The sequence below is a fragment of the Mesoplodon mirus genome (assembly GCF_964341445.2).
Source record: "Mesoplodon mirus genome assembly, chromosome: 17".
In the NCBI taxonomy this organism is placed as follows: Eukaryota; Metazoa; Chordata; class Mammalia; order Artiodactyla; family Ziphiidae; genus Mesoplodon; species Mesoplodon mirus.
In genome coordinates this window covers 51,091,430-51,115,236 of record NC_138993.1, presented here as the reverse complement: position 1 = coordinate 51,115,236, position 23,807 = coordinate 51,091,430, and the positions used below count along the sequence as shown (strand labels likewise).

Below are 23,807 nucleotides of genomic sequence, written 5' to 3'. Positions count from 1 at the left end.
TCTTTAATGTTTGTCAAAAGTGGGTGCCACTCTTCTTCCTTTCCCTGGAATTCCCTTCACCTTCTTAGCCTGCCCAATTCTGTTCTTTGTGCTTTTCTTTGTGAAGACAGACCTGGCTCCACCACAAAGAATCCATCATTCCTAGCTCGTGTTCCCACCACACTCTACTGCCAACCTCAGGCCTGGTGTCCAGCAGTAGTTTTTCACACTGCATACACTCTAAGGTACTTATGCAGAGGTGCCTCAAAATTCTCCTCATGTGCCTGAAGGTTTACCTCTCATTGTGGAGAGAAAAGACCATAGCTAATTTGGGTACTGTGGAGAAGACCAATCTCTGGCTAAAGCATAGGAGGAAGTGGCAGCTGGTACAAATGGAAAGTGAGGTGAGGTCAAACTGTAAAAATTTAAGAGGGATTTTCATAGGTATGCTGGCAAGAAACATGATGGTATATTATGTACTCAAATTCAGATTTCAGAAAATAATGGAAAGAGCACAAAATATTAAGATAAAAATATTAATGTGTCCTACAGAGACCAAATCTTTCACTTAAAGAAAACCAAATAACAAGCTTCTCTAATGCCAAGGAAGTTATTGTTATGCAAATAGCTGTTGTGTTTCTGTTAATTACAGTTTGTTCTCAGTGAAAGAGGAGAAAAGTTTTTATCTTCAAAAATGGAAATTAGGGCTTCCCTGGTGGCGCAGTGGTTGAGAGTCCGCCTGCCGATGCAGGGGACACGGGTTCGTGCCCCGATCCCGGAGGATCCCACATGCCGCGGAGCGGCTGGGCCCGCGAGCCATGGCCGCGGAGCCTGTGTGTCCGGAGCCTGTGCTCCGCAACGGGAGAGGCCACAACAGTGAGAGGCCCGCGTACAGCAAAAAAAAAAAAAAAAAAAAAAAAAAGGAAATTAAACCAATTTTAAACTATACAATGAAACAAAAAAATTGCAAAGTGTTTTTTCTATAATTAACACTTTTCAGTGACCCCATTTTCTATGTTGTCAATAGACAGTTGTCTCACAATTTGTATGTTATTTTTTCTGTCATTCAGTAATATTCAGTAATTTAGTAATTTTTGTCTTTCAGTGATAATAAATATTCCATTATTGGTTAAAACTTGTACAAAAAGCAAACAAAAGTCCACATGCAAGATGAATAAGAATTTAACACTTTTAGAAGTTCCTCCCAAGCTGAAATGCAAGGCTAAGATTAAAAAAAAAAAAAAAATCCTAGCTGATTGGATCTAGAGTTAGCTCTGGAACCTAAGCTTGGTACTTAGGACAAATTTTGGGAATCTCTAAGCCCTAAAATGAGATTTTCCTTATGCTCAACAATATCATTCTAGCCTCTGTGGCTACTACTCAAAACATTTTTGCAATGGGGATAACTTTAATCACTAACATTACACTGTTTTTCTTGGTATATTTACAAGGTTGTACAATATCACCACTATTCCTTACCTGTCACTCTCCAGTCCCTCCTCCTCCTAGCCTCTGGCAACCACTAGTCTACTTTCTGTGTCTGTATATGGATTTGCCTATTCTGGACATTTCATACAAGTGGAATCATACAATACATGACCTTTTGTGTCTAACTTCTTTCCCTTAGCATAATGTTTTCAAGGTTCATCCATAATGTATCAACAGCATGAATCAGTACTTTATTCCTTTTTATGGCTGAATAATATTTCATTGTGGGGATATACCACATTCTGCTTATCCATTCATCAGTTGATAGACACCTGGATTGTTTCTACTTTTTGGAATTCTGAACAATTTTGCTATGAACAGTTGTGTACAAGCTTTTTTGTGAACATATGTTTTCAATTCCCTTAGGTATATACCTAGGAATGGAATTGCTGGGTCATGTGGTAGCTCTACAGTTAACTTTCTGAGGACTATCAAACTGTTTTCCAAAGTGGCTATACCATTTTACATTCCTACCAGCAATGTATGAGGGGCACAATTTCTTTACATTCTAACTGACACTTCTTACTTTTTAAAAATTATTATTATAGTTATTCTAGTATATATGAAGTGGTTTTGATTTGTATTCTCTGGTGACTAACAATGTCATTTAAAATAATAACAATAAAAATTAGGAAAGTGTTATTTCTATGAAAAAATAGCAATAGTAAATGCTTTGTATGTTAACGTAAATAACATATTTTCCAAAACTGTTAAATGAGAAGAGTCATATTGTTTCACATTTTGGCAAATCTGCTTAATATTTGGCTTAAAGTAGAAAAGAGCTGGATTCTCATGTCTGCTTCTACATTTAATCGGCTATGATATGTTGTGGTTGAAGTAGATGAAGAAAATCCAGTTTTAGATATGTGATTGGAAAAGGGAGGAGTATTTTAATTGCCTTTTCAGATAATTACAGATACTGTTCAATTGATAACTGGGCAGTGGTAGTTTTTAAGAGGTTAGATGCAATATGGAATTTAAAACCATACCAGTGAATCTTTTATTCTCTGTTACAGTAAAATCTATTGGCTTATCTTGCACTTCGAATAGATTTCCTGCCCATGATTTTGTAACATCCTGCATTGGCCATTTGGCACTTATTGGCTCACTGAGTTACACAGATCTTCCAAATGTTGACTCAGTTCATGACATAATATTTTTAAAAAGCACATCCATTAATTTAACCAACAATCTCATTAGAAAAATCTTTAGGTGTTAGGAAGCTGTCAAGTTCATGGTGGCAGATACAACTTTTACAAAATACTAATTTTATCATTGGCAAAAAAAAAACTATTGTTTTCCTGAAGTGACAGACTCATTTCATTCACTTTCAAGAAAATATCTGCCTAATAGCTAAGGCCCCCAAAAAATCATAGTTTGTCTGTCAATTGTTCTTTCAAGGAAAAATGATGTGCTACAGGGTAGTGGGGATGTGACAGGCTGGTTCGGCTTGTAATTCAAACAATCATGCAAACTTTTTCCTTGGAAGAACTAGGCATTTTGATATGTAGAAGTGTTTTATAGATACTTCCCATTTCATCACACTGATTATTAAAAACTGTGTACTTAAGGATCAAGATTTAATAAAATTAATACATTTTACTGCATTATCAAAGATATTCTTAAGTGAGAATGACTATTTTTTTTTTATTATATAGACACAGAAATAGCAGCTTTTTTTTTTTTTTTGAAGATGTTGCGGGTAGGAGTTTATTAATTTATTTATTTTTGCTATGTTGGGTGTTCGTTTCTGTGTAAGGGCTTTCTCTAGCTGTGGCAAGCGGGGGCCACTCTTCATCGCGGTGCGCGGGCCTCTCACTATTGCGGCCTCTCTTGCTGTGGAGCACAGGCTCCAGACGCACAGGCTCAGTAGTTGTGGCTCACAGGCCTAGTTGCTCCGCGGCATGTGGGATCCTCCCAGACCAGGGCTCGAACCCGTATCCCCTGCATTAGCAGGCAGATTCTCAACCACTGCACCACCAGGGAAGCCCGAGAATGACTATTTTTTTGCTTGACACAAATATGCAGATACAATGATGACTATATACTACCGATACAGTTCAGTGCCACTGCCTTGATTCCTGTTAAGGAGCCGTTTTAGCCACTCTTTCTCTTGTACCATCAGTGCAAACGTTACCATAGTGGAAAAGGCAAATAACACCTTAGTATTACTATGAAAATAGTTTTAACCTTGCAGAACTGCTGCAAGGGTCTCAGGAACCAGAGCTGTCCATACTCTGAGGACTACTACCCTAGGCAAACTACTTAGTTCACATTGGAATACTTTTTTTTTTTTGGCCACACAGTGCAGCATGTGGGATCTTAGTTCCCTGACCAGGGATCGAAACTGTGCCCCCTGCAGCGGAAGTGCGGAGTCTTAACCACTGGACTGCCATGGAAGTCCCTAGAATAGAATACTTCTGAATAAGATGTTGGGATTTATGCTATCAAGAAAATTGGAAAGAAGTGGGTTCTTTTAGGGAGCTCTAGAATTTTATCTCTACAGTCCTCTCACCTATTCTTTCACTTGCATTGCTACAGACACTATCCAAGATCAGGCATGTATCGCTTTATATACAGATAACTCCCTGGACTGCTCATTGGTTTCTGTCTCCAAAATCTCCTCTCTCCAAATGTTCTTCTGTGCTAACTGCTGCAGATTAATATTCCTAAAGCCCACTTTGATCCCTTTGTGCAGGCATTTCCAGTGACTTTTTCTGCCTAACAAATAAAGTCTAAATATCTTCATTTGATTTCCAGGGTTCCCCTTGTTCTGGGTCCAAATTCCAGAGTTTTCCCCCACTTTTTCTCCATGCTTTCCAACCTCAGAACATACATAGCATTTCCCAACTTGTAGTGTATTTGTCTGAACCCCCTTTTCATGTTTGGGGCACTTCCCCACCTTTTGAATCTTCATAGATGGCAGAGTCTACCTCTCAGTAAAAAGGCTGAAAAGGATGGATCCTTGCTTTCGCAGGAAGTGTGGTAGTTAGAACATGGCACATGAGCAAGGCTCAGCCAATTATCAGGATCAGACTCTTCAGGATTTTGAATCTGGAGCTAGTGACATAAAGTTCTAGGGAGGTGGTAGATTCATCTGGCAGTGTCAGGGGCAGGACAAAGAGCCACATGGGGAGCTGGGGTAGCAACTAGTATTCAGTGGCCGCAGCAGCATCTGGGAATACCTAGCAGTGTCATTGGCATTGGAGCTGGAAGCTGTGGAGCCCAGCTCTTCACGTTCCCTGGGTGAACTTGGTACAGTGACTGGTCATGACTAAGAGGAAACAGGGTTTGCTGCTGCACAGGAAAGTCAAGTGGCAAAATCAACACGCTCAAAGTAAATTTTTATTCACTTTTGCCATGTAAGAGACAAAATGTTGGAAGAGTGTAGGACAGACTTTTCTTTGGTCAGTTATTTTGGGGTAGTAGAGCTTGAACTAATGAAACCATGGTCACTATTTCACAGGCCATAAAGGTAAATCAGCTGTTCTGTGTTTTTTGGTCACACACCATTGGATAGAAGACAGAGGTGGAAAATGATCATACTGTAGTCCCAGTAAATGACAATATTTGTGTCAATGTCAATATTAAGATCATACTCCAAACGCACAGTTCAGTGTATCAGTTTCAGTGTCTTCACATACACAAACTAGAGTCCATTGACTAATTCTGTCCCTCAAATCTAATCTGGCAGAAAATCTCATTTATTTCATGGAATTTGAATTGGCACTTACTACCTAGCTACTTATATCAGTACACTAGGAGGGAAGAAGAAACATTTCTCTCTGTTAGGCTCACAGGATGAATAACAGAAAAGATACCAGATTAAACAAAACTTCTGGTACTTGATTTTTTTCCCAGAGGGCTGATAGGGGTGGTTATCTGGTCTTTACTAATTTCTTTCATGTCCTAAGTTTGCTATTGTTTTCATGATTCCCTTGACCTCTGGATGCCACAAGCATACAAATGATTTAACACTGTGCAAACAACAATGTATTAGTCAGAACTTTGGTAAAGTTCTCTGTGGCAATTTTGAGAAATTCCATTACAAAGGACAGATATAATTCAAAGTTTGGTAGTAAGGAGTGTGAGTTAAGAAGTTGAATTTTATATGACCTGAAGTTTAGAACGTTTAAGAGAGACTGACTCTCATTTTTGAGTATGAAAAGTTTTCCTACATTAAAGATAGAAAACAGTTACTCTCAGTCCCATGTGGCAGATGGAAATGACAGCAGGGAGGATTTAAACTAGAAATTAGAAGAGCTCTAAGGATTATGAAATGTGGGTATATATTGTCACAGGATTATAGAGTTTTTTTTTTTTTTTTTTTTTAAACAGGGTAGAGTTGATAGTTATTTTCAAGTAATTTTAGCACAAACTAAAAACAGGATGACTTAAATTCACATCAAGATTATTTGCAGGGATGGAGTGATATAGGAAGACATATCTCTGCCCTCTGAGAGTTACAATATTGAAAGGAGGGTGAGCAGATTTAGCCAAATATAAAAGTAACTGCAAAATAAAACAAAGTATAACTGATAAATACAAAAACAAAATCCTATATTTCTGCAGAGCATATCACTGTAATGACAATTTATCAGATTATATCACTGATGACAAAAACTGAGATTCAGATGTCTCAGCCCATAGGCTGTGTTTGCTCCTCAAAGTGGAACTGAGCATTGGTTGAGTAACCATAAGATGGACTAACTATAGAAAATAAAAAGAAGTTGCCATTTGGCTATGCTATATAGCAATATCATTTAACACAATTTGGTAAACAGAGTTGAACATTACTAGTTTTCACATCTTTGACCAAGTGTACAAGGAGGGAAAGGTTTTAAGTTAGGAAAATTTGCAGAAGGAAGAAAATGTGCTTAAAGAAGGATCTTTACAGTTCAAAAATTTCAATTTCTAAACATACCTAGAATATTTATAATTTTAAAGTTTCTACAGTATGTCCATGTATATACTCTGGTAGTTGGAAGCATGACCATATAAAAAATACCATAAGAAAATTTCTACACAATCATTGAGTAAAAATGAAAGAAGGGTTTTAAAACTTGCTTCATGTTCAGTGCTATGCTGTGGATACTTAGTAAATACATTCATATTTATTTCTGAAATATTTATTAAAATCAAGTATCCACTTATAAATGGCATTGATTTTTAAATCACTTAGCCTGTCTGATTCTCATACATATGTGCTAGAAATAAGCTTTCTGGAAATAAGATGCAGAGAAACACTGTTTTCACATTTCCCAATGTCCTACTAACGTTAGCAGGACCATGGCATCCCTAGTAAAACAGCCTTCTTCAAAAGTCAAACTGTAAAAAATAATCTGCAGTAAAATGTAACCTGATATATGGTCATTCAACATTCATCAAGAAAATGCTGAAACAGCAGTAGAGAAATTGGCAATGGCATGACCAAAACAATTTACCAAAAAAAAAAAGTTTAATTAAAATGAAAAAATATAATAAAAGAAACACAAATAAAACATTTTCCTATAATATTCAGAAATGAGTTTTAATTATAATGGTCAGCACTGAGGAGTGTGATATTTAAGTGAACACTCGCAAACACAGCTTGTGTAAATGGAACTTGGTACAATCTTTATAGACGGCTAGCCAGAAATTCAGATCATAAGCCTTAAGAAGGTTTATAACATTGATCAAGTTTTCTACTTTTAAGGATTTACACTAATGATGCAACCACTTCAGAAAACAGTATAGAGGTTCCTCAAGACATTATCAATGGAACCACCACATGATCCAGCAATCTTACTTTGGGGTATACATCTAAAAGAAATGAGAACAGGATTTCAAAGAGACATCTGCACCCCCATGTTCATGACAGTATTATTCACAATACCCAAGATACGGGAACAACCTAAGTGCCCATCAGTGGATGACGGGACAAAGAACATACATACAATGGAACATCATTCAGTCATGAGAAAGAAGGACATCTTGCTCTTTGTGATAATATAGATGGACCTTGAGGGCATTATGCTAAGTGAAATAAGTCAGACAGAGAAAGACAAATACTACGTGATCTCACTTATATGTGGAATCTATAAAAGCCAAACTCATAGAAACAGAATCTAGATGGTAGTTACCAGGGGCTGGAGGGTGGGGGAAAGGGGAGATGTTGGTCAAAGAGTATAAACTTCCAGTTAAAGATGAATAAGTTCTGGGGATCTAAGGTACAACACAGTGATTGTATTACACACTTGAAAGTTGCTAAGAGACTAGATTTTAAATGTTCTCACCACAAAAAAGAAATGGTAATTATGTGATGTGTTGCAAATGTTAGCTAGTGCTATGGCTGTAGTCACTTTGCAATGTGTAAGCGATTCAAATAAACATTGTTGACTACCTTAAATTAATATGTCAATTATATCTCAGTAGAGGTCCAGGGTGGGGGGAGAACCTACCTTAAGGAGAAAGATATACAGTCAACAATATTCACTATTTATAATAGTGAAAAGTTGGCCCCATTAGTCTTCCATGGGGAAGGCAACCATGAGAATCCTTTGCTAGGATCACCTTTGTCTGCACTGTAATGACTACACAAGAAACAGCAATAAATACGCTAATCAATGTTTTTCAGCTTGTGTAATTCAGAGCAGAGGGTCATTTTTCCTAAGAAAATGTCTGGCAATATGTGAGAAATTTGGTAGGACTGGGGGTGGGACAAAGGGTTCTATAATACTTAGAAAACTATGTATTAGTCTTCTCAAGCTGCCATAGCAAAATGTCATAGACTGGGTGGCTTAAACAACAGAAATTTATTTTCTTACAGTCCTGGAGGCTGGACATCTGAGATCAGGGTGCCAGTATGGTCAGTGTCTAGTAAGGGTTCTCTTCCTGGCTTACAGATGGCTATCTTCATTCTGAGACCTCAACAAGATGGGGAAAGAGAGAGACAGGGTCTCTGGTATCTCTTTTCATAAAAGCACTAATCCCATTATGGGGTCCCCACCTTCATGACTTCACCTACACCTAATTATCTTCAAAGGCTCCATCTCCAAATGCCATCACATTTGGCGGTTAGGGTTTCAACATACGAATTTTGGGGTGACACAATTCAGTCCATACCACTATAATAAAGAATAATCTTTCAAAGTCAGTCTAACTATAGAGTGGTTCTAATAAATGGTAATTATGTTAAATTTATTCCACTTATATTGGCTAAAGATCTAGCACCCTGATGCAATTCTTTAAGAAAAAGGGGGGGGGTACTGAAAAAATGTCCTATTAGTATGACAGTATTAGAAAATAAGATTCTGAAATAAATGACTGTGAAAACCACTGAGTAGAAGAATGCTGGGAGAATAGGATAAACCCACAGTGCCCAAGTATCACTTTTCAGATGACTTATTAATTCTCCAACATAGAGATCTGGCAGTTACAATCTGAATTTAATGATGACACTTAGCATCACTAGTAGTGGGACAACCTGACATTATATATCTCCGAGTTAGATGTGAAGTCACAACATTACTGTGTTGTGAATGAAGTATTCTTCACAAATATGCTTAATCTGATTTTAATCAAATCCAAATCTAAACTTCAGTGTACATAAAATAAAGGGAATAGAGGAACAGGTTAAATAACATCATGAGAAACAATCAGGGTATAGAATAAACTATATAAGACAATTGGCCTAGACTCTTCAAAAAGTCAATGTCATAAAAAAATGGTCAAAATTGTTCTGGTTTAAAAGAGACAATCAAGTTCAATATGTCAAATTCAATACATTCAAATATAAATATATATATATATATATATAGTATCTGGAGACAATTGGAAGAATTTGAATATGGAGTGGATATTAAATAATGTTATAAAATTATTAAAAATTTTCTTGGATATAATAATGGCATTGGGATTAAGTAGAACATTCTTAGAAGTTGTACGATGAAGTATATTAAGGAGGGAAGTTTCATATGTCTGCAAATGACTTTCAAATATTTCTACAAGAAAATAAATTTACACATGTATATAGACAAATATTTAAAAATTTGGTAACATTAAAAATTGTTGAACTTACTGGGCATAGATGAATGCTTTTTTGTATCATCCTTTCACCATTTCTGCATATCTGATGTTTTAAAATAAAAAGTTGTCAGAAAGGCAACTTAAATGTTTCATTAAAAAATAAATAATTCTAAATAATATATTGAGTAAAGATGTAAGTTATAAAACATAATATAATAAATACCCATAAATATACCACCCAAGATTTAGAACACTAGCAATATCAATAAATCTACATATATGCTCTTCTTCATCCTATCTTCCAAACTCCTCCCCAACTATCTTGATATTTTTAAGATTCATTATGGAAATATTCAAGTATACACAAAAGCTCTTGCCCCAGATGTGCAGTTTTGTTTTCGTATTTTAGTGGTTTATCCTTAGAGAATTCCCTTACCATTTGCAAAAACAGAAACACCTCCAAGGTGTATACTGTCCAGAAGTTTAAAATTCTGTAAAGGAAGATACTTTCAGAGATATTAAACCAATATAATATCAGAAGGAGAAATCCTTAATACAATTCTTAACCTTTCTGAGGATACACTCTTATTTCAGTTGCGACCAGTTCTAAAATATAGCATTATTTTGGATATTTCTTTCCGTACAAAACCAAATAGATTTTTAATATGAAATACAAAATATCTTTTATAACTAGCATCACCTTGAAGAATCTGTTCTGGTACTTCATTCAGTTTAATTCATTGCCATTGTGAAATGAGCTGGTAAAACAGAAATGAAACTTAGTTCTCTGTCCTGAGTACCAGTTGAATGGAAAGCACGTATACCAATCAGAAGACTAACAGTCTTTGAATTTGATAATTAAAGTGGCTAACACTCAGGACTTCGCTGGTGGTGCAGTGGTTAAGAATTCGCCTGCCAATGTAGGGGACAAGGGTTCGAGCCCTGGTCTGGGAAGATCCCACATGCCTCGGAGCAACTAAGCCCATGCGCAACAACTACTGAGCCTGTGCTCTAGAGCCTGAGAGCCACAACTACTGAGCCCATGTGCCACAACTACTGAAGCCTGTGCACCTAGAGCTTGTGCTCTGCAACAAGAGAAGCCACTGCAACAAGAAGGCTGCACACCGCAATGAAGAGTAGCCCCTGCTCACCGCAACTAGAGAAAGCCCGCACACAGCACAAAGACCCAATGCAGCCAAAAATAAATAAATAAATACATTTAAAAAATAAATAAATAAAGTAGCTAACACTCAAGGATGAAGAAAGTATTTTAGTTACTAAATGGAGTGAACCTAGCAGAACACTGAATGATTAAGAACAAGAAGCTTTTAAAAAAAAAAAAACAAGAAAAAAAGAAAAGAGAAGAAAGACTTGAGTCAAAGTTTATAGTGCTGTTAAAGAGGAAATAAGAAAAGGAAGTGGTTTATAGAGTGAGGGTTTTTAATGTGTTAACTTGAGTTTTACCTATAATGGCGGGAAATACAAGAGCCACCATTAAAAAAAAAAAAACAAGAACAGAAAAGCTAATACATTATGGGATGAAACTGTTAAAGCATAAGGTAATTATACTTTCCCATTAATCAGTTCTCCATTGCGTATCTAGATGCTCTCTCGTGGTCTGATTTTAAACGATGATAGAATGTTGTACACCTGTTAAGTGCTGGATTATCTCATGTATCTTCTAATTTTCACAGTAACCTCAGAAGACTAGAATCATCCTTTCCATTTTATAACTGAGTTAACTGAGGCTCGGAGAAGTTAAGTATGGATACAGATCACAGAACTACTAAATGATAAAAGTAAATTTTGAACTCTGGTTTCCCTGGTTCCAACTTAATGCTTTTCATTTGCTAGGCTAAACCACCTCAACGGCCTAAATAGGGGTTCATACGTGAAGCCTACCTTCAGAAGACATGGGATTTCTGAACTGTTAACAAGTATATGATTAGACAACTTGATTACTATTTAATCAAATCTGAGAACTAGAACTTAATAAACTTTTAAGCATTGCCAGTGGTGGTTAGAAAGGGAAAGAACAAACAGTTCCCAGAGATAAAGTACAAAAAATTTATATGTGTGTGTGTGTACATATATATATACACATACACACACATAAACACTTTAAATATATATGTGTATATATATATATATATATATATATATATATATATATACACACATGCATTTAAAAACATGGAACTCTAGTAAGCAAAAATGATGAAAACAGTCATACATTTATGTTGTCTATCAGCTTGGTAACTTTATTTTAATGCTAGCAAGAGTACTATGACACAGGTCTAATACAATTGTTCTTGGAGTTAAGACTGACATTATCTTTCTTGAAAGTGATGTACAGTATGTAAAAGTTTTAAAAAGAAAACCTGTTCATCTGGTATGCCTGCTTCTAGAAATCTAGCCCAACAGAAAAATAATGGTGATAATCACAAATTTTTGTACAGAATGATGTACAACTCAACATTATTTATAAGGGTGAAAGAATGGAAACAACTGAATAACAAAAAGGGAATTATTGAATAATGCATGGTACTTTCCTATGTTGCTTAGTATGTAGTCATTAAAATGAATTTCTCAATTATTAATTATACAAAAATTACTACAACATAATTCTGAGTAAAAAAGTAAGATAGAATGCTGGATATACAGTATAATCTTAAAATATCTTTAGAAGTATATGCACACATAGAGAAGAAATATTAGATGAAAATATACCAAAATACTAACAGGTATTATTTCCAGGTTTTATGATTATGGGTTAGTTTTCTGTTTTTTTGTTTTTTGTTTTGTCTGTACTGCGCTGCTTGCGGGATCTCAGTTCCCTGACCAGGGATTGAACCTGGGTCCTCTCTCTTCTTTCCTTGGTTAGTCCAGCTAAGGGTTTGTCAATTTTATCTTTTCAAAGAACCAACTCTTAGTTTGGTTCATCTTTTCTATTGTTTTTCTGATCTTTATTTCATTTATTTCTGCTCTAATCTTTCTTATTTTCTTCCTTCTGCTAACTTTGGGCTTAGTCTGTTCTTTTTCTAGTTCCTTAATGCATAGAGTTAGGCTGTTTATTTGGGATCTTTCTTGCTTCTTAATGTAGGTCTTTACTGCTTTAAATTTCCCTCTTAGAACTGCTTTTGCTGCACGCCTTAAGTTCTGGTAAGTTGTGTTTCCATTTTTGTTTGTCCTAAGAAACTTTAAAATTTCCCTTTTAACTTCTTTGATCCACTGGTTTCTCAGAGCCCCAGTAATTTACCCTCCTTTTATCCTTGCCCTTTAACATAAACTTGCAGATTCTTTCACTGAAGTCATAGAGTCTATTTCTTTTATTCCTTGAATCTGGACTTGCCTTGGGATTTCTTTGTCTCAAAATTATTTTATTTTCTTTAATCAATGTTCTTTCTGGGTTGTTCTTTGGCCAATGGGTAATTAGCAAACATGGCACAAGAAGGAACTTGAAAAGTATTGGTACAATCGGGCTTTTCATGCTCTTGCATGTTGCCTTCACCATGAGCAGTCCATGTCTGTGTCAACCAACTGATCCCAGGATCAGAAATGCCAAAGCCATCCTAGCTGAAGCCATCCTAGGTTATTCAAGAATCATCAACCCCCAGGAAATTAGTGAACTCAGCCCAAATCAGCTGAATATCTTAAACTTTTTAGTGAAATAAATATTTGTTAAATAAAATTTCATTGTTGTTTGTTGTATGACATTATTTGGCAAGAGATAACTTGTATACTCCATTCAATGGTGGTTATGCTGAAGCTGGTCTATTAAATTTCTTTCTTCGGTCTTGCCATCTTTCTCTGATTTCCTTTTCCTATGCTCAAATAAGCACAAGGGAAGAGCAATATACATCCACTGCCTAAGCAGACTGTCAAGAACAGTGAAGAGTCTGAGACTTTACCTTGCTTGCAAGCTAACAACTTAGCCTGCCAGTTTCAAGGATACTGGTAGAAAACACAAGACCCTTGCATCAGAGAAGAGTAGTAGTTTATTACTCACAGCAGGAGTGTAGCCACAGTATCATTAATTTTGTGCTGCTTCCCCAAGCCTCAATTCCCACAGGGAGTGACAAAGAGGGCCAGATGATACCTGCATATGAAATGGGTTGTATTTCAGGAGAGGAATTTCGAGTTTAGGGAACCCAAATCTCTTAAGACAGGTACTTGTTGAGCCTGACGTTTGCTCCAGAAGGAGACATCTTCATTATATTAGACAGCAAGCATTCTTGCCCTTTGCTCCAGAGGGAAACACTATCCCTGACTTCCAAGGCTGTGTGCTATATAAACATTCTTGAAAAGATAGGCCAGAACAAAGTGTAGTCCATGCTTCACTTGTGAGACAAGCAAATATGTGAGAGACTCATAAAGAATGGGAAGAATTTCTTCCAACAGAGACAGATGTCTACCAGGAAAGAGACTGCAGTCTCTTCTTCTAGCCAGTTATTCCCCATTTTTAGAAGAGTTTCTCTTGGTCCCTCTCCTCCCCACCACTTCCACCAGGCTGACAATTCCCAACTGCCTTTCATTATCTTGACTCTCAGACTTATTATGTAGACTGAGAAAGGGTGTCAGGCATCAGTTATTTCAGAGCCAGTTTCTGTAGCTGCTATGCAATCTTGAGTCTAATTCTCAGGCAACAAGAAAAGTCCCCATTCTGTTACAAATGAACCGTATTGCTCAGTGTGTGGACGCTCAGTTGAGCTGTATGCTCAATCAGTATTTCCTAGGAAATAATGCAAGTTGGCAGCAGAAATGCGATAACATTTCACAGCCACACAAATTTCTATGTGCAGCACAGATGTGTATTACTGGAACTTGGCAGCAGATGCCATATGAACAAGTCTCACAACAATCTTAGATGGAGAAGTTCTTTTGAGAATGTACCAGATTCCACATAATATTATGCAACCTCTGAGGCAAAGAAGATTTACAGGTGGATTCAGCAAATGACACATATTCTTTTTGTCAATGACATCTCAAAGTTAATAGGCAAGTCATGAATATTTGCAATACTGCAACCAATTAGTCCTTTATTGCAACGAATAAAGGATTAATATTTAAAATATAGAGTAAAAGTCCCCTACATACAAATGAGTTCCATTCAGAGAGCACATTTCTAAGTCCAATTTGTTCATAAGTCCAACAAAGTTAGCCTAGGTACCCAACTAACCAATCAGCTATATAGTACTATACTGTAATAGGTTTATAATACTTTTCACACAAATAATACATAAAAAACAAACACAAAAGATCAAACACATAGTATGCTATGGTTCTCGTTACCATCATATTATGGTGCTTTATTATTTAAATTATATTTTGGAAATTGTGTTTAATACAAATATGAGATATTAATATTCACTCATGTGCTACAAAAGTGGAATTTAAAAAAATAGGATAGCTATAAAGTACAATTTAGAAAATCCTAAATTTGAAGGCATGCAATAAATAAAGCCAAATATCAACTTAAAATTTATTTTAGCTGATTATTTTCATTCTTCCTAAGCTATGTATTTATGCATGCATGCATGCATGTGTGTATACATGAAGATTTGTAAGTAAATATGCATTTCATCAGAGCTGGTTATAAGAGTTTAAATGTCACAGCCTTCCAAGTTCACGCTCTTGGGAAGGGAACAGTAACAGTGAATCAGCTTACTGAGGTTCCTTTTGAGAAATAATTTATCATATTCATAAAGGATAGGATGACATTGTTATGATTTTTGTGCAGAATGGAAGAGGAAGAACAAGAATGGAAAGTTCTCACTGATTCTGCAAAATCCTGCTAACCCTCTAGTTATCTTTATGCCCCATCCTCTCACATTTTATCTTTCCAATCCAATTATTTCACTTTAGGAACTAGGGCTGTTTTCCTTATGAATGTTAGCCATATTAAAGTAGTCAAATAAACAGTACAATGGCCCCAGAAGTATTCTGGCTTTTAAAGTTTATTAATAGAGTCGCACTATGATCCCATGTGGTATAAATTCATTTCATATAAGACAAACCGTTACTGTGGTATTCTACAACTGTTACGTCCTATCACCAATTATATAAAGTATGGAATCAGAGCAGTGGAGTGTGCAGAGTTTACAATAGTTTATTCAATAGTTATCAGATTTGTACAACTCTGAAAAAGTAATAACTCTAATAAGTGAAAATTTCATAAAATAACCCTATTATTTTGAACACTGCAATTGTACTACTACTACTGGTAACTAATGTGTTTATTATTTTTAAATGTGTCTCATGTGCACTTTGAATTGGGGGATGCAGTTTTCTCAGGCAGAATAGGAAGTTGTTCTTTCCTTTGTACCATTTTATGCTTTGATGTCTGAGTAAAGAAAGAAATTTAGGGGTTGTGCTCAGTTCTGTGCTTGTGGCTAGAAAATGGAATCATGGGGCAAGATACTGGGCACACACACACATACACACACACACACACTTTGAGGCAATGCTTCTGCTTGTCAACAGAAATAACTTTCTCTTGCATTCTGTAAACATCCTTAGGACAGGCCAATGTTCACTTTTAGAACCTTATATTACTTTGAAATGAGAGTAAATTAAAGAATATAAGCGATGATATTAACCCAAATAGACTGGGCACCTGTATTATAAACGATAGTGGTGGGTTGACTTCTAAAATTTACTATTATGTGTTCTTGTTATACTTTCCTTGGTGCAAAGATTAAGTAAAGGTAACTTTTTACCCACGGAAGAAAGGCTCTATGATTTGTGTTGGAAGAAAACAGGGAGACAAAGAAGATGAGCAGGTCAAAAAAAAAATTTGTAATACCTTTTAATACCGTATATGTTGCCAGTTTTTAAAAAAGTTAATCGTTAAATCAGTCACTGTTTGCACCTAGGAGTCATACTCATTCTTCTCTTGCCACTTTAGAATTGAGGCTGACCTAGTTCCCCAAACCAAAACTGAAGTAGACACAGTGGTTGGCTTAGAGTGGGGATTTTCTCTCTGTGGTCAAATGTTCATGGGGTTCCCACACGAATCTTTAGTTTTATAAAGCATGTAGATAGAGCTTGATGTGAAGCTAGATTTCTCTTGTCCCTCCTTAAAATAAAGAAGGAAAATGACAGTGTTTCACCTGAGCCTACTGTAGCAACAGTAGTTAAGTCATTATGTCTCTTACATCCTTTCCGCGATATACTTTTCAGGGGCCATTCGTACCTTACACCAGTGGTAATGAACAGAGAATCATTTACTGCTTCCTGAGCAGAAGCTGAATGATGATTTATAGGACTGTTTTAATTTGAGACCTTGTTTCTCTGCCGCCTTAGCAGACCAGAAGGGCAACATCTGTCTACTAGACCAGGAAAGTAGCATCTGTCTATTAAATAAGAAAGTAGCATGTGTTGACCAGACCAGGAGGGGAGGATCTGCTGACCGGTCCAGGAGAGGAGCATCTACCAGATCAGGAGGATATGACCTGCCTCCTAGATCAAGAGAATGGTATTTGTCTACTAGAACCCGAAGTTTTGTCTATCCAAGAGCCAGGAGGGTAGCCTCTGCCGACCAGACCAGGAGAGTAGCATTTTTCAGAGCTTAACTGAATTTATCTGGTCTTTATATTTGTTTACTTGTTTTAAAAATCATATTATGGGAAATGCTGATGATTTAATAATCAAAGACCCATTTATATACTTTGATATAAAAGTAAAAATATTAGAAAATAAACTCTTCAGTGCAGAGTAATGAATTACTACACTTGTATAAGCAGTAAGAGGTCACAGGAACAGATTATCAGTACTTACAGCTCTACAGAATTTAGTTTCAAATGGTGAATATATTCTAAGTACAGTATTTTAAGGAAAGCTATGGGATAAATACATTTGTGCAGAGGCTGGCTTCACTAAAAGGTCTAATGATTTTTTTTTCTTGAGATTATAATATATGAGGTGAAGCACTTTGCAATGTCAAATTTAAAATAGTTATATAAAATTTCAGTTTTATTCCCCAAACATGATTATATAGTAGATAAATTTAAAAAATTTTCATAGTAAGGTACATCAGTAAAATATGAATGTTACTATAACACATATCTAGACATTCTTACTAACCTGGTTCAAACTAGAAAATAACGGAATTATTTCTGTGGGAGAAAGTCATTTTTAAAGATAAGTGCTATATATTCTATAAGAATTAAACATTTTAATAATTAGAGAAAACACAGAACTATTATTTAGTCATTCATTTATTTATATTCCCCATGTTATTGCTCAGAGATTTGAGCTGATCTGTGTCTAGAGTACATATTTTCAGTTAACAAAATTTAAATCAAAGTAGAAAATTAAGATCAAGGAGAAGACAAATATGGAAACCAAAAGGAAATGCCAGAGTATCAGTTGTTTACACAGACCAGTGATTTTTCAACTCAATTACCAAACCTCTTTCTTATAGTAAATATTGTGTAATAACTACTTTAGTATCCTGATATTAAATTAATAATATAACTCATCTTCATATGTACTAAAAAAAATACAATGCCTTTACATGAAGGAAAACTAAAAATGAAATTTATCTATCCTATCAATACTTTGGTGTTTTATATATATATTTAATAAATAAAATGCACATATAGATTTAAATATACTTTCTATTTTATAATTATTTTAATATACTTGAATATATAAATATGCTTAAACTAAAATGAAATACATGTACATATGTTTACATCTATGTAGTATATATATACATGTATATACTACATATTTATAAATACTTTGGTAAGATTTCACTAGAAGATATAAAGAAGCAATCAGACACGTGAACCTAAATGTTGACTCACCATGAATGGGATAACTACAAAGACAGACTGATGCAGGTGTGTTATATTGGTGACTCAAATATAATAAATAAAATTCCAAACATAAGAAAGGTTAAATTTCCCTTGGTTTATACCTTTGCTATATTTCTGGAAAATTCTTAGAACTAGACAACGGTCACTTAGTGTCTGAGGTAGCTACTCTCTGGAGATGGCCCTCAATGCTCTTCTCCTCCCTGTATGGGCAAGCTGCTTCTCACAAAAGGCAGAGTTTCTTTGTCCTCACCTTAAGTCTGGACGGGTCTTTACCAATAGAAAGCAGCCCAAATGCTGTTCTGGGACTTCTAAGCCCAAACCTGAAGAGCAACAGCAGCTTTCACTTACCGCCTTTTGGAACCCAGTTACTATGTTATGAGAGCCCAAGCCATGTGAAGAGGCCACATGAAGGAGGTCTGAGGTGCTCCAACTGACAGCTCCAGATCAACTCCCACCCAAGGACCAGCAGTGTGAGTGAGCCATCGTGGATGTTCAAGCTCAGGTGAGCCCAGCTGACTGCAGCAAGAGTCAACATCACCTGGAACAGAACTGCCTGGTTGAGGCAGTCATCCATAGGATCTTAGGAAATAATAAACTTCTATTGTTTTAAGCCTCTAAGTTTTGGGTTGTTTACTATACAGCAGTAGATAACTAAAACAGCATTTATATATAAAGCTGAATGAGGTTCTAGGCTTAGGTTGCTATGAATAGATTTTTCATCTATTTGAAAATCTAGTGGGACATTTGAAAGTGTTGCAGGAAAGAGAATGGTTCTTTATTATAAGGGACTGTCCTATATAATGCAGGATGTTCATTATCTCTAGCCTCTGCCCCAAATGTCAGTAGTGTCCTGGTTATTATGACAACCAAAAACACTTCTACAAATTTTCAAACTGCTCTCTAGATGCTGACTCTGCTAAGAACTAACTAAAATAATTATTTGTATAGTGACTACATGATAGATACTGGAAAAGGTAGAAATGAAATACAATCCATGCCTTCAAGAGACTCAGAGTTCAACTGACAAGAAATGAATGAAATAACACAAAATGATAAACATTATGATGGAGTTGTTTTCCTGGCACTGTGGTAGTACAGAGACCTGGTAGTTAAATCAGCCTTAGGAAGGGTCAGGGTAAGTTTCCTGGAGGAGTTATTGAGCCGAGTTTTGAAGTGCAGCCAGGTAGAGAAGAGGGAGAATAGAAACTCAAGCAGAGGAAGCAGCTTGTGCAAGGCACAGCGTGGGGCACTAGCAGCCATAAAGGTAGTAAGGGGGGCTGGGCCCAGATGGTGGTGTACTTTTTACGCCCTGCTAAAGAGTCCATTTAAACCTGAAGGCGATTTTGTAATTCTATCCAGAGATAACGTCACATGTTCACCACACCACTAATCCCAGCCTCCCTCACAGTTAGCCTGCGGCCCTGTGACTTGTTCTCAGCAAAGAATGTGGGTGGAATGGATGTAAGCCACTTCCAGGGCTGGCCCTTGATAGCAGCCCCTACAATCTTCTAATTCACTCTTTTCCTGCCTTGTGCTGGAGGCCACATGGTCCAGATGGCAAAGCTCCAAGATGAAAGAGGGCTATTTGACTTGTATCAAGTGTGTGAGGAGTAAGCTTTTACTGTCCTAATCCATCAAGTTTTGGGGAGTATCAATCAGAATTCCGTCAGAAAACAAATCACCCCAGATGGTTCAAATGAAGAGACTTTAGTGAAGGAAATCCTTTCAGAGGTGTGGGCAGGGTCAGGGAAGAAACACGGGAGGCAGGAAGCTGTTTCATTCCTAGAACTGAAGGGGCAGAGAGGAAAAGAGTTATCAGAGCCCCGGGAGCTGGCGCCAAGGAGGAGGAGCCCAGCAGGAACTCTAGTCATGACGCGATACAGCCACTGCCAGAAGAAGGGCGAGAGCCGGGGGGAAAAAATATCCTGGCCTCCTCCTCTCCTGTGCTCCCGTCTCCTGAGAGGGTATCCCCATTGGCCAAGGACAACCAGAATGCAGCCTCAAGGGAGCCCAGGTCCGAGCCTCCAGGTGCACAAAGCAGTTCAGTGAAGGAAGGAGAATGGCTCTGGGGGTAAAAGAACAAGCAGTTCACGAGGTTTGTCTGTTGTGGCAGCTAGCTATAATTACTCTAATACAAAAACACTGACGGATTTTCAGCAGATTTAAAAAATAAGTTTCATTAAAAATAATTTACATTCCATAAAATTCCACCTTTTAAAGTATAAAGTTCAATAGTTTTTAGTATACTCAAAGTTGTGCAATCATCTATACTATCTAATTCTAGAACAATTTCATCACATTCCCCACCCCCACCCCCCAAAAAATCCCATACCCACCAGGAGTCCCTCTCCATCCGCCACTTCCCCAGCCACTGGCAACCACAAATCTACTTTCTGTTTCAATGGCTTTGCATATTCTGGATGCTACACATAAATGGAACCACACAATATGTGGCCTTTTTTGTCTGGCTTCTTTCGTTTAGCATAATATTTTCAAGGTTCATCCATGTGGTAGCACGTATTCCTTTCTATTGCTGGATGATATTTCATTGCATATGATACAATTTTCAAAGATGACAGCTGTGTAGAGAATAGGTTGGGGTAAGCCAAAAATCAATGGCAGAGGAATGTGTATAAGTTGGGGAGTGATCGCACTCTCTAGAAACATTCTCTCAAATTATTTTCAGAGCAAGAAACAGAGAAGGTAAACAGCACTTTTCATCTCCCATCCTGAAACAGCCTTCTTTCCCTGGATTCCATTTCAATGAATGACACCACTGTCCACACAGAATTTGGGAGTGACATTAGGATCCTCCATTTCCCTCGCCCTTCACGTTAGATCACTTTTTTCCTGTGGGTCTTACCTCTTGAATGATCCTCTCCCCTCCATGCTGACTGCCTTAGTTGAGGCCCTCAGCGGGTCATGCTGAACTACAACAACTGCCTAACTTATGTCCTTTGTTCCTGGTGCCCAGCTACATCTATCACCGGGAGGAGCAACCATGACAGAAGATGGATGAACGATGAATGGGGGAGGTGCAGTGCCTTATCTCACTGTTGAGTTAGAAAGCAGAAATACATAGGTTTATAGCTTGGCCCCTTCCTCTTTTCATCCAACTGGGAGTTAGGTGCCTTCAGGGAGCACGCGCCCTCTTCCCAAAAGCATAATGAGGACGGCCCTGCCAGTTTTAAAGGGAGTGTGTGGCTAAAACTGTTAACATCTGGGGTTCAGAGAACAGAGCTTCTTTGGCTTTACATTGAGGTCTGTCCTCTCACTTAGCCATTATTATAATAAAGATGAATTTTTGCTTCCATTTGCTACAAACCTTTTTTACAGCTTTTTTTTCAGAACTTGAGAGAAAGGACTGCAGCAAATACTGTGTTTACTGTTCTGCAGTAGCCGAATGTAAGGGGAATTGTGATCAATCATGTAACTTTTATTAATAAAAAGGAAAAGAAGAGTAAAATCTGTTTTTATGAGTACTTAGTTGTAAAATCAGATTTGGAACATGGCATGATGTCATGAATAATGTCATCAATATTTCAAGCAAATACAAGGACACATTTTATGTCTTCTAATCATAGTAATTGTCTTGGTTTAAGTCTCCCAGGAAACCAACTCTGAAATAAAAGCTTGCATGCAGAAGTTTATTATGGAGTACACTAAGAAACAAAACCTGTAAAGAAATGAGGGAAGCAGGATTGGGTAAAGGGAGAAGTTGAACAGAGATCAGTTAAAAAGAGATGCATCAGCCAAACCTACAAAGAACCCTGGAATTGAGATGCCCTTAGCGTTGTACCCAAATTAAGGCAACTGGGCTAGACCCTTGTACCACCACAGTGTTAAGTCATTTGATGCAAACTGCACCTCAGGGAGAGGACATAACATAACCATGGTCCAGGCAGCAACCCTCCACTGATTTCTGAGCCCAGTTCTCAGAGAAGAGCGCAGCTGTGAGGTGTCAGCCACCAACACTTCTGACCACTGGGAAATAAGTGACTCAATCCCGAAGCGGCAGTGAATCTGGGCAAGAACCTTATAGTATCTAAGACAGTCCACCTGCAGCATTGCTCAGATTCACTTGCTTCTCTAGAGAGTTCACCCCATATCCAGGATTCTGGATAGTCTTTTTTTTTTTTTTTCCTGTGGAAACCTTAAAACTGGAAGATAAGTGGGGTGAGCCACAGCCCTTGTTACTGCTGGTCTCAATGCTACAACTGAAATTCATAATGACCCTCCTCCACATCTGTCCTAGACTGCCTTAACTTCAGCTAGAATCTCTGCTAGTCTAGGTGGACCACCTGGTAGGACCACCTACATACTCATCCCTGAGGTCCTAGTCACCATGCCCTTGTTGAGCCATGGGGACTGTACTTGCTCATTTAACATCAAAACTTTGTTAGGAGTACCAAGAGACACACCCGTGGCTCACCTATACATACTCTTCCCTGCTCCCATGTGTAACAGCAGCCCTATCTACTCCTGATGATAGGGGTCAGTTACTCCTGCCAGCATAGGGACTCCTTTCTTGGTCTGCTGGTCTCCTGGACCAAGGAGCCTGAAATGACTAAGAGCAACCCAAGTCCAACGGGGCTGTTACTGGGCCCTCTCGTGGAAGTATTACATCTTTGGGAACCAGGAGCCCTAGAGCTACAGAGCCCAGGCAGGACAGAAAGCATATATTCTCTAAGGGGTTATTGGAAGTAGGGCCACTACTGCTTCTGCTCTGGGTTCCTGAACTCATATATTCTATCTGTTGGGGACACAGCACCATGCAACAGCTGTTAAAGTACATTATATGCAGCTTATGCCCTAACTTCATCTTCAAAAGACCACACCATCATTCTATTGATATTAACAGCAGGTTCTGTGTGGCATTTTATATGATAGGATAAGTGGATCCAATGGATAGTGTATTGGTTTCCTTTTGCTGCTGTAACAAACGTACTGGGTTAAAACAAACCAAATTTATTTTCTTATACTTTTGGTGGACAGAAGTCCTAAAAATCAAGGTGTCAGCTGGGCTATATTTCTTCTGGAGGCTCTGAGGAAGGATTTGTTTCCTTTCCTTTTCCAGCTTCTAGAGGTCATATGCATTTCTTGGCTCACAGCCCTCCTTCCACCATCAAAGCCAGCAGCATAGCATCCCCAAATTTCTTTTTCTCTCTCTTCTCTGCTTTTGCCATCACCTCTTCTCTGACTCTGCTTCCATTGACACATTTCCTTCTCTCGCTCTGACTCTCTTGCTTCCCCCTTATAACTCTTGTGGTTCTATTAGTCCCACCTGGATAATCCAGAATGCTCTTCTCATCTGAAGATCCTTAATTTAATCACATCTGCAACACCCCCTTTCTACTGTAACGTATTCACAGGTTTTGAGGATTATAAGGTGGACGATTTTGGAGGGGCATCATTATTCAGTCTAACACAGACATATACCATTTACTATAAAGTGGGCACCTTGGTGTGAGACAATGCTTTTCAGGATCCCATATCTGTGAAACAGAA

The 23,807-nt window shown here is 37.5% G+C and overlaps 1 protein-coding gene across 1 annotated transcript in view; it reads right to left on the bottom strand.

Moving 5' to 3' along the window:
- SCEL (sciellin) overlaps positions 1 to 23,807 on the bottom strand; it is a 336,387-nt gene that overhangs the window by 303,665 nt on the left and 8,915 nt on the right. The window contains exons 2-3 of the mRNA XM_082602083.1: positions 13,484 to 13,573; positions 9,527 to 9,577 (exon numbers count right to left, since the gene is read on the bottom strand). The gene's annotated coding sequence lies outside the window, so the exon portion shown is untranslated. The remainder of the gene's footprint in view (positions 1 to 9,526; positions 9,578 to 13,483; positions 13,574 to 23,807) is intronic.